The sequence below is a fragment of the Orcinus orca genome, chromosome 9 (assembly GCF_937001465.1).
Source record: "Orcinus orca chromosome 9, mOrcOrc1.1, whole genome shotgun sequence".
Taxonomy (NCBI): Eukaryota; Metazoa; Chordata; class Mammalia; order Artiodactyla; family Delphinidae; genus Orcinus; species Orcinus orca.
The window spans coordinates 17,139,058-17,149,005 of NC_064567.1; the positions used below are offsets into that span (position 1 = coordinate 17,139,058).

At 47.5% G+C, this 9,948-nt stretch overlaps 1 long non-coding RNA gene across 1 annotated transcript; it reads left to right on the forward strand.

Annotated features, from left to right (window-relative positions):
- Positions 1-2,508: 2,508 nt before the first annotated feature.
- Positions 2,509-8,941, forward strand: LOC125965475 (uncharacterized). The gene is made up of 4 exons (XR_007479381.1): positions 2,509-2,631; positions 3,181-3,392; positions 5,405-5,523; positions 8,820-8,941. It is a non-coding gene; the product is annotated as an uncharacterized LOC125965475 (long non-coding RNA).
- The last annotated feature ends 1,007 nt before the right edge of the window (positions 8,942-9,948 follow it).

The following is a 9,948-nucleotide window of genomic DNA, read 5'->3' on the forward strand; positions in this document are numbered from 1 at the left end:
GTCAAGGACTCAGCATTAGAAAAGCCTGTGTTTTTGCCGCTTTCCAGTAGAACCAAGAGGTTGAGGGTATTTTCTACAGGTGGTGCAAATTCAATTACGTGCACTGTGGGTGGGAGGTTGGAGAGAGAAAGAGAAGGAATTGCAGGCTGATTTGTTGTCTGACCTACCGGGGACACCCAAAGCCCACCGCCGGCTTCGTTCCCACCTCTTACAATGTGAGTGGCTCCCAGTGCTGACGTAGGCACAGAACTTACAGCACGAAAACCAGGACAGTTCTAGGCAACCGGGAGAGTTGGTCTCCCTAACGGCGTGATTCCTGTGTTGAAAAATCATTCTCTTTGGGGGAGGCTATATGTAACATACCATGAAATTAAATTCATTATACTCATATGTGGTGTAAATTGTACTCATTCCTATATTCATTGTACTCATTACCATATTCTATATGCTGGACATTACTTTCTCCATTAGACATTCTTACCAAATAATTTGGCCCAGGATTTTACACACATAATAGTTTCATGGTAATATCAGAGAGTTTTCAAAGACGGTTTTGAATCTGAGACTCTTATCTGATGACTCTGAAGCACATGTAGGATGCAAGCCCACTGCAGAGGGACTGGGCCACCTAGAGCCCACAGTAAAACCTACAGGCACAGAAGAATGTCATTTTGTGGGACACCCCGACCAGGCTGTGCACAGCCAAAGCCATTCGTGGCCCAGGCTCGCCCCAGACACGGCTCTTCCCAGCCAGGCTAACTGCGGCCCAGCTGCCCACCCCTGTGAGGCTTGGGTAAGGTAGTGACCCCTCTGTGTTCTCGGCGGCTCCTACATTTGAGACAGTTGCAAACACCTGACTTCACACACTGAGACATTTGATACGAAAGGCTTTTTACAATGTTAAAATGATGCCATTTCAAGGAAGCAAAGCCCCGTCCCTCTGTCTGCCCCTCCCCCCCAGCACCCCACACCCAAGTGCTCACCAGTGTGAAGGTCAATGACCTATGAAGGACAGGGAAGAATCAGAGTGTGAAGTATAAGACCCAGGCGGGCAAGCTGGGTCTGTTCACGGCTCGGAGCTCCTGCCGCTCTTGGGGGAAGGAGATTGATGAGAAAGAAGCTGGTGCAGAGCAAGTCCAAGGTGAGCTACTCTGTGTCTCTGAGAAACCCATGCCGCCGATGCTGTGTGTGCAGATGGTGTATCTGAGCTGCATTTTGAAGACTGAGTAGCATTAGCACCTGGGGCCTGAGAGGGGAAGCGTATTGGAGGCAAGGCAGCAGGGTGACTCACAGCCAGGACGGCACACATTTATGAAGCGCCTGCTTTGCGCAAGGTGACCGTGCCAGATGCTGGGGTGACAAACCGGCACAGGGCTGGGCTGGACCTATACCTGTCCTTGTCCTCAGTGTCCTGGCCACTGGTCCCTCCCCCTCTATTCCATCCCAACTGCCAGCGTCATCTTCGTTAACTTCAGGCTTCAACCCATCACAACTGCCTTGAGAATCTCCTGCAACTCCTTTGGCTTTTGGGGACCATATGCAATGTCCTCAGCACAGCACAGCCCCTGGTCGGCTGCCCCCTCCGCACCTCCTCACGTTTTGCTCACACCCCTCAAATATCACCGACATCACTCATTGGTGCCTTTACTCCATTTGATGGACAAGGACGAGGTAGAGAAGTGGTGGGGAAAGGGGCAGGAGGAAGGGGGACACTGAGTTGGGCATCTGGGAAATTGCTTTTAGGACTCAGCTCTGCAGCTGCTGAGCACTGGGGCCTTGGCAGGTCACCTCACCTCTCAGACCCCAAACGTCCTCACCCAGAGTGGGAGGGGTGTGGCTTTCCCTGAAGGCTCACTCAGTTCAAACACTGGACATACTGCTCCTGTCTCTTCACTTAATTCTCACAATGCCCGGTGAAGTAAACGTGACTGTGTCTGTCTTACTGCAGACACGAGTGGGTTGAACTACTTGATCTCCAAAGGTGCTTTCAGTTCTAATATCGGTGACTCATGAAAGAGTTTAATTCTGAGGCTCCACAGCAGACAGAGGACAAGCATGCTCCCTCTGTGCATCTCTAGCTGCATAACAAGTTACTCCAAAACTTTGCAGCTTAAAGCAATAAACATTAATTATCTCGTAGTTTCCATGGGTCAGGAATCTGGGAGCGGCTTAGCTGGTGGCTCTGGCTCTGCATGTCTATTGGGAGGTTGCTGCCACTGCAGACTGAGGCTACACAATCTGGAGCTGGAGGAACCCCTCCAAGCTCAGTCACATGGTTGTTGGCTGGCCTTCATTTCCCCCTGGCTGTTGGCTGGAGGCCTCAGTTCCTCGCCACGTGGAGCTCTCCAGACAGAGGCTCACAACCCAGCAGCCTGCTTCCCTCAGAGTGAGTGAGCGATCCAAGAAAAGAGAGAAGGCGAGACGCCCCAATGTCTTTTATGACCTAGTTGCTGAGTCACACATGATCACTTGCACCTTATTCTGTTCATTACAAGCAAGTCACCAGGCCCAGCCCCAGGCAGAAGGAGGGAAATTAAGCTTCACCTCTTCAAGGAAGGAGATCAAAGAAATTGTGGTCATCTGTTTAAAAACAGAACACTCCTCTTTCCAAAAAGAAGACGATGCACAAAGGTAAATCCAAGGGGCAAAACATTCCTAACTATGAGAGGAAGTAGATCTAGTGGTTAATAACATAGGCCTTGAATCAAACAACCTTGGGTTTGAATCCCAGTTCCCAGCTACTTAACAAACGTACAACCTGGGGCAAGTCCCTCAACCTCTCTGAGCTTTAATGTCAGTGTCCTCATCTGTAAAATGACAACAATAACAACGGCTTCATGTGGTTATTGTGTATAGAAAATGAAGTGATGGTTGTAAAGCTAATGGGCCATAATAAGCGCTCATGAAATAGTAGTTATCATCACAAGAGGTTCACTCACAGTAATCCTTGCCCATCTTTAACAATAGAAAGTTACTGGGTTAGAAGGACGTGAGGCACTAGGAGAAATATTGATACATTTGGGAGGGGGCGATGAACCCAGATAATTGGGAATTTGATTAGTAAGATTGGGCTCATCTGGATACAATTATCCACATTTAAAAGACTGTATTTTAGAATCTGTAATCCTTCATTACGCCTGTGAAGTTCCCTTTGCCATGTAATTCAACCTATTCTTTCAGAAGTGCAGGGATGAGGCCATGGACATCTTTGGGGGCCATTATGCAGCCTACCACAGATGCCAAGTGGCTTCCCTGAACTGTGATAGAACCACCTAGATCGTCAACAGGGTATAAAAGAGAACTAGCCAGAGGGTTTGGGTTCAGGGACAGGACCCCAGACTCTGAGAAGCACTGACAAGACCACCTCGGAGTCCCTGAGACAGGACTAGCAGGTAAGTGAACTGGGCAGAAATTCTAGACTGAGACGACGAGACAGAAACCAGCTCCCAGAAGGGGCACTGAGTGGACACATAGTTCCCAGTATAAGGCAGAAACCCAGTTACTCTACCCACAAGGTCAGAGCAGTCTGGGGCAAGGTTGGCTAGATATTGAGTCTTCTGGGCTCCTGAATTGGAGTCCTTAGCATCTCTTGGCCGAGAATTGGGTGTGTTCCAGTGTCTCCAGCTGGAAAATTTTTGATTTGAAGAGAAAGAGCTAGGTAAGTCCTCACAGACCTCTTTCTGCAAGCTCAATGCAGAAAATTTGGCAGGAAGAGGGGGGCATAATTCACAGATGGCCTTGTCTTGGCAATATTTCCCCTCTGCATACATTCAAACACCAAAAGGTGGAAGAATCCTCTAGTTAATTCACGGAGATGTCCATCTGCTTTCTTTGTCTTTGATTTGTGTGTGTCTGTGTGTGTCCTTGATTTTTACAGCTAGACCAGTTCCTTTTATCCCTTGGACCTGATGAGATGTTAATTACAGTACTATATGTTACAAAGGTGAAAAATGTAAAGTCCACAATCCAACAGAAATATAAGGGGCAGCAGAGCCCTCCCTAGAGTATATCGCCTTGGTGTAATTGTTTTGGGTCACATCACTCAGACCACAGCAGGTTGGTGGAGGAGGTGATGAAGGGAACCCCCAGCCCACATAGAAAAAGCCCATCTCCTAGCACTATCTCCCCTGTCACCAAAGACAGAAGGGCGACAGTGGTTTTGGCTTCCAGAAACAACTGGGCTTGTTCTTTTCTATACTTTCCACTCCTACTCCCTTCCTCATTCTTGAGACTGCTTTTCCTTCTAGCTTCTCTCTTGTCCCCCAGAAATTCTACTGATGGCCAATCCGAATATGGGCTCTCTCTGTTTCGAGGTTGCTGTATTTAACTGGATTTTCCCAGAACAGGAGGACTACAGGTCAGAGAGGGATACCCTTCCAGTCTGGTAGGTCCTGGACCTACCAGTGCCCTTGAGATGTCTCTAGAACCCCAGTGTGAGATGTACTTAGCAATCACTGCAGGTGGCAAATCTGGCTCTAACTGCCCAAGTCCAAAAGCCCTTCCTGTGAATTTCCTCAACTCGACAGCTACACGAGGCAGAGGTGGACAGAAATGAAGCCCCAAGTATGGGAATGCTGTGTACCCCGCTGATCAGAGTTGGTGAGATTTTCAGAAGCAGGTTCTGTGACAAAGCTCTCTACTCTGCTCCTTCCCGAGAGGAAGTTGCCTGTGGTGGGTGGTGCTTGTCTCTCCCTAGACACCGGATGCTGTGAATCTAGCTTAAGCCCAAGGTCCTCCTCCAGCTCTGCCAGGAGCTCACTGTGTGACCTCTGGCAGGTCATGTCATCTCTCTGGAATTCAGTGTATTTGACTGTAAACCCAGGGATTTGGATTAGATAAGTCTCCTAGCTCAATGAACTTCAGAACCTGCATTCTTACCTCCAATCCTCAACAAAACTTATGGACTGATTAAGGTGCAGGAAAATAAGTGAAATTCGAAGCTAAACACAGACACAGACACAGGCACAGACACACGCACACACACACGCACACACGCACACGAACACACACACAGTAGAAAGACCCGCCTAGATCCTACTCCCTCCATCTTTTTTCCAACATGGGCTCTACATAATTCTTATTAACTTGATAGAACATAATGCTGCAGAATGACTAAAATGCCCATCCCCAACTGGACCGTAAGTTCCTCAAAGGCAATAATGGAGTCATAATCCTTTTGTATCCCCACTGCACTTACCATGGTGTAGGGTTGTGGTTCCCAAACTCATCACGATGAAAAATGCAGATACCAGGACCCCATCCCAGACTGACTGAACTGGAGTCTCAACGAGGAAGAAACTGTCCTGTATTAAAGCTCCCCGGATGATCCTAATCACTGAATGAAGCCAGCATTAGAAACCACTGGCAGGGCACAGTGTGCAGTAGGTACTCAATTTGTTGAAAGCACAATGAAATCCAGCTGCCCAGAAAAAGAAACAGTGTGCTAAAGGTGAGACACATCTAGCTGTCCGGGTCCATGGAGGAAAGCCTCACCTGGCTGATTCCTGTCTTCCTCATCATCAGGTTAGTTTTTTCTGGAATGGCTCTATTTGCCCTTCAGGATAATAATTATTATTTATGGAGTGTCAAGCATACTAAATTAAGAACCCGATAGTGACAAATCCCTCCACCAGCTTTAAGGTACAGGGAAGGGGGCTTGGCTCTTAGGGGTACAAGACCAGCCCAGGAATAGGAAGATACAGCTATTCGTGTCCTTGACCAGTGGAACTTTGGTCATACATGCGTTCTGGATTCACGTCGGGTCCACAATGCAGTGATGTGACGGGGAGGGGGGCGGATCAGAAGGAAGGCAGAGGCGGGAAGGAAAGAGGACAGGACAGAGGGAATTCTTAGGCTCCTTTTTCTAGTCTCCTTTTTCCTGAGCCCATACTGGAGAAGGGAGTCATGCTTGGCACTTGGCCCTCGGCCCTCGGCCTGCTAATATTGATAATAGAGCCCTTGATCTAGACGAGACTCACAGCTCAAGACACGGGCAGGAGATATGATATCGCGACCACTTTCCCCCTTGTCTCTCTCCACGACGGGCATGTGACGTGACGGCTGCCAAAGAAAAGGGAGATGCAGCCGCCAGCTGCAGAGGCAGGGAGGAGGCCAGGAGGGAAGGGCGAGGTTCCAACGGTGATTAAGACGTTTTAGATCAGGAGAGTGGGATCCAGATGTCAGAGCAGCTCCCATCTTGATGGCCGCAGCAGCAGCAGCAGCGACAGCTGGCAGGAACTGGTTTAGTGGTAGAGGGAGGCTAGCGGGCGACAGCTCGATTCCCAGGCTGCTAGGGTGGCCCTGGGCCATCTCGGGGTGGCCCTTCTCCAGGGGAGGGGAGAAACTCTGCACTTCAGCCAGGCGGGAAGGGCCAACAGCATGGATGGCCTTAACACACTCAGTAGTTCTCCAACTTGAGAGCACTTCAGAATCACCAGGCGATCTTGTTTAAACGTTGGATTCCTGGGTCCCAGCCTCCGAGGGTTTTATCTTAACCACCAGTTAAGATAACCAAAGACCTGGAGTTCCAGTGGGTGGAAGCTAGACTCTCCCTTTTACTCTGTTTACACATCCTAGCACTGAGCCCACCGCTTGGGACCCTAACAGGCATACCCACCAGGGCTCGCTTGGTCCCTAACTAACAGTGATGTAGCGGACCCCCGGCAGGGCCCAGCTGCCCCAGCTGCCCACCATGTATTCAATAGGTTGCAGTCAAGCCCCACCCACAGGAGCTCCTTTCTTGCTCTGAAATGGTCAGCCAGACTGGGCTAGCCCATGGGGAAAGTCAGCCCTGGGTATGTATCAGGAAGGCTGCTGATACTTGAGAACTCACTGAAAATGTGACCAGGATTAGATTACCCCCTTTGAGCTGGTCAGGTCAGATTTCCAGATGCAGTGAAGGTCTCCTGGGGACAAGGCTTCAAATGGCCTCCCCCATCATAGTGTTCTACTTCAGACCATCACACTGCCCTGCAAAAAAAGAAAGAGTGCATGTGTGTGTCTATGTGTGTGAATGTGTATACTTAGGAGTAGAGGCGTATACTAGGACATACAGCAGCTGTGGACTCCCTGGATGTACATGGACAGGACTCTTGGAGATCATTGTTTATTTTTCTCTTCCTTTTGTCAAGTTTAAGACCTTTGTGCTTCAGAAGTATTGACTGAGCAGCTCCTCTGTATTAAGCACCATGGGAGATCCAGAGGTCCTTGTACTATCAGAGCTTACAGCCTAGCTAAAGAATTTCCCCAGAACATTAACTGTTTCATAAGAAATGGAGGAGAAATAATGTCCTTTTGAATTTTATACCTCTGATGCTGCCATACAATCTATGGGATTTCGAGCGCTTTGAGGGACAATGATTTCTGTTAACTTGGTCCCCACAAACATCTAAGATGTCAGTAATGTTATTAAGTAATGTTTGCTGACAAAAGGGAAATTGAAAAAAATTCAAATATATCTACTCTGAATATGTGAACTTCAGAGGATACTAATTTTTCAGTGATGTCTTGCATAATTTTTAACCTCTTTCATAGCAACCTCAGTTTGCTTTTCTTTATATGGCAAAACCCTCTTTAATGTTTAATGGAAAAAACACTCCACTCATGGAGCCCAGGCCACTCTCATGCAGCCAGTATTTGCCTACCCCTCTCACGTGCCCAGTATTGGGCCTAGTGCTGTGGGGTAAACAAAGAAGCATAATAAAGTAACTGGGGAGCCAAGTTTATTGTGCAAAAGACTAATTGGAGAAGAATATGAGACAAACCTATAATGCCAGCAACACATACATAACCCAGAGATCTTTCTCCCAAATCACAGTTTTTCTCAAACTAGAGGAAATTTGACCTAAACATTTTTATAATGGGTTTTTTTTTTGTTTTTTTTTTGTGGTACGCGGGCCTCTCACTGCTGTGGCCTCTCCCGTTGCGGAGCACAGGCTCCGGACGCGCAGGCTCAGCGGCCATGGCTCACGGGCCCAGCCGCTCCGTGGCATGTGGGATCTTCCCGGACCAGGGCACGAACCTGTGTCCCCTGCATCGGCAGGCGGACTCTCAACCACTGCGCCACCAGGGAAGCCCCTATAATGTTACTTCAATATGTATAAACATAAAACTGGGTGTAAATTTTAAAAATTTATAAGTACCAAAGCAAATTTAAAATGACACCCCCCAAAAACAAATTTCCTGAAAAACCAATAATATTCAAATTAACACCAATGTAATGATACTGTTTTGCTGAAACCAAGTTAGTGGTGTTGGGTTTAGTAACAGAAAGAGAGAGCCTCGGGTCTGGTTCTTTATTTAATCGGCTTGGCTTTGTAGTTTGACTTCCATAGTACTAATTCAGAGAGGGCCTGTTTACATAAGAGTGCTAGTCAAAACTATATTCATGGTTTTAAGGCTTTGTCTGCTCATTCAGAATAATCAGACCTCATACTTAGCCAAAACTTGCATGCAATTCTCAAATGACTGTGAAGTTAAAATTCAGTTGAAGATAAGATTAACATTGTGACACTCTTGAGTCTACATTAAATTTAATCCGATTATTGACTGTATTAGAAGAAGAATTCTGTGTTGTAAATTTACTACTATACTTACTTATATAAACTACAAGTTGCAAAGTACTCAACCCAGCTGAGCCACACAATATATCTGCTTATATGCTGTGGTGGTCAATTTTATGTGTCAGCTGGACTGGGCTGAGGGATGCCCAGATAGCTGGTAAAACATTATTTCTGGGCGTGTCTGTGAGGATGTTTCCAGAAGAGATTAGCATTTGAATCAATAGACTGAGTAAAAACTAATCACTCTCACTAATGCAGGCAGGCATCATCCCATCCCTTAAGGGCCTGAATAGACCAAAAACGTGGAGAAAGGATGAATTTGCTCTCTGCTTGAGCTGGGACATCTATCTTCTCCTGCCCTCCAGTATCTGTGCTCCTGGCTCTCAGGCACTGGGACTCAGATTGGGACCTACACATTGGCTCCCGTGGTTCTCAGGCCTTTGGGTTAGAACCGGAACAACAGCACCAGTTTCCTTGGGCCACGGGATTGCAGTTGGCAGGTCATGGGACTCCTCAGCCACCATCATCCATGAGCCAGTCCCTCCTAATAAATCTCTTTCTGTGTATCTGCACATACATCCTAGTGGTTCTGTTTCTCTGGAGAAGCCTGATTAATGTGCACATGAAGCTGCAACGGCGCAGGCGCAGTTCTCTGGCATCGGCCTGCACCATGTGAGCCAGGAGATGATTCAGGCCTCCCACCTCGCTTCCTTATTTGAAGCTACAAAGCTTCATTCCTACCACCACTGCAATTTCATTTGGCTTTCACTTGGTGCAAATGGAGATTGGGTACAAAAGTGTAAATGCAAGCATGAAAATATTATGACAGTTTGGGTTTAAAAATGGTCATTCAGAAGATCTTAGATTAGCATTTTCAGATTTTCACTGAATTAAAATCCTAAAGTTAGAAAATGATTGTAAAGAAGCCATAAACCCTTGAGAGGGCTGAGGTGTACTCGTAACCCTCCATTCTGACCTTCCCTCTCCCCTACGACTTCATGCAGGGCTGCACAGGGTGTGCTCAGAAGAATTAGGTCCATTAAAAAGATGAACTCAGTGTTGGAGGGGAAGGGATAAAGCCCATCACTAAGTAAGTGGGACTTTCCCAGACTCCAAAGGGACAGCATTAAAGTGTTAATGCCTCCACAGAGGTGCCCCTCAGGGGTGCACCCTTAGTCCCTAACCTGGCTCCCAGACATAGAATTCCCATATCTCTCCTCAAAGCATCTTCTTTCATCAAACCTCCCGAGCTGGAATCTCCAATGACCTTTGGGGAAAACCAGATCCTTGTACGCCAGAAGGGACCATGATGCCACCACCATCTCCTTTCTCCCCGCTAGTACATTTCCCAGGTCTAAATCACTTAGTCTGAAGGAGGGTACTGAGA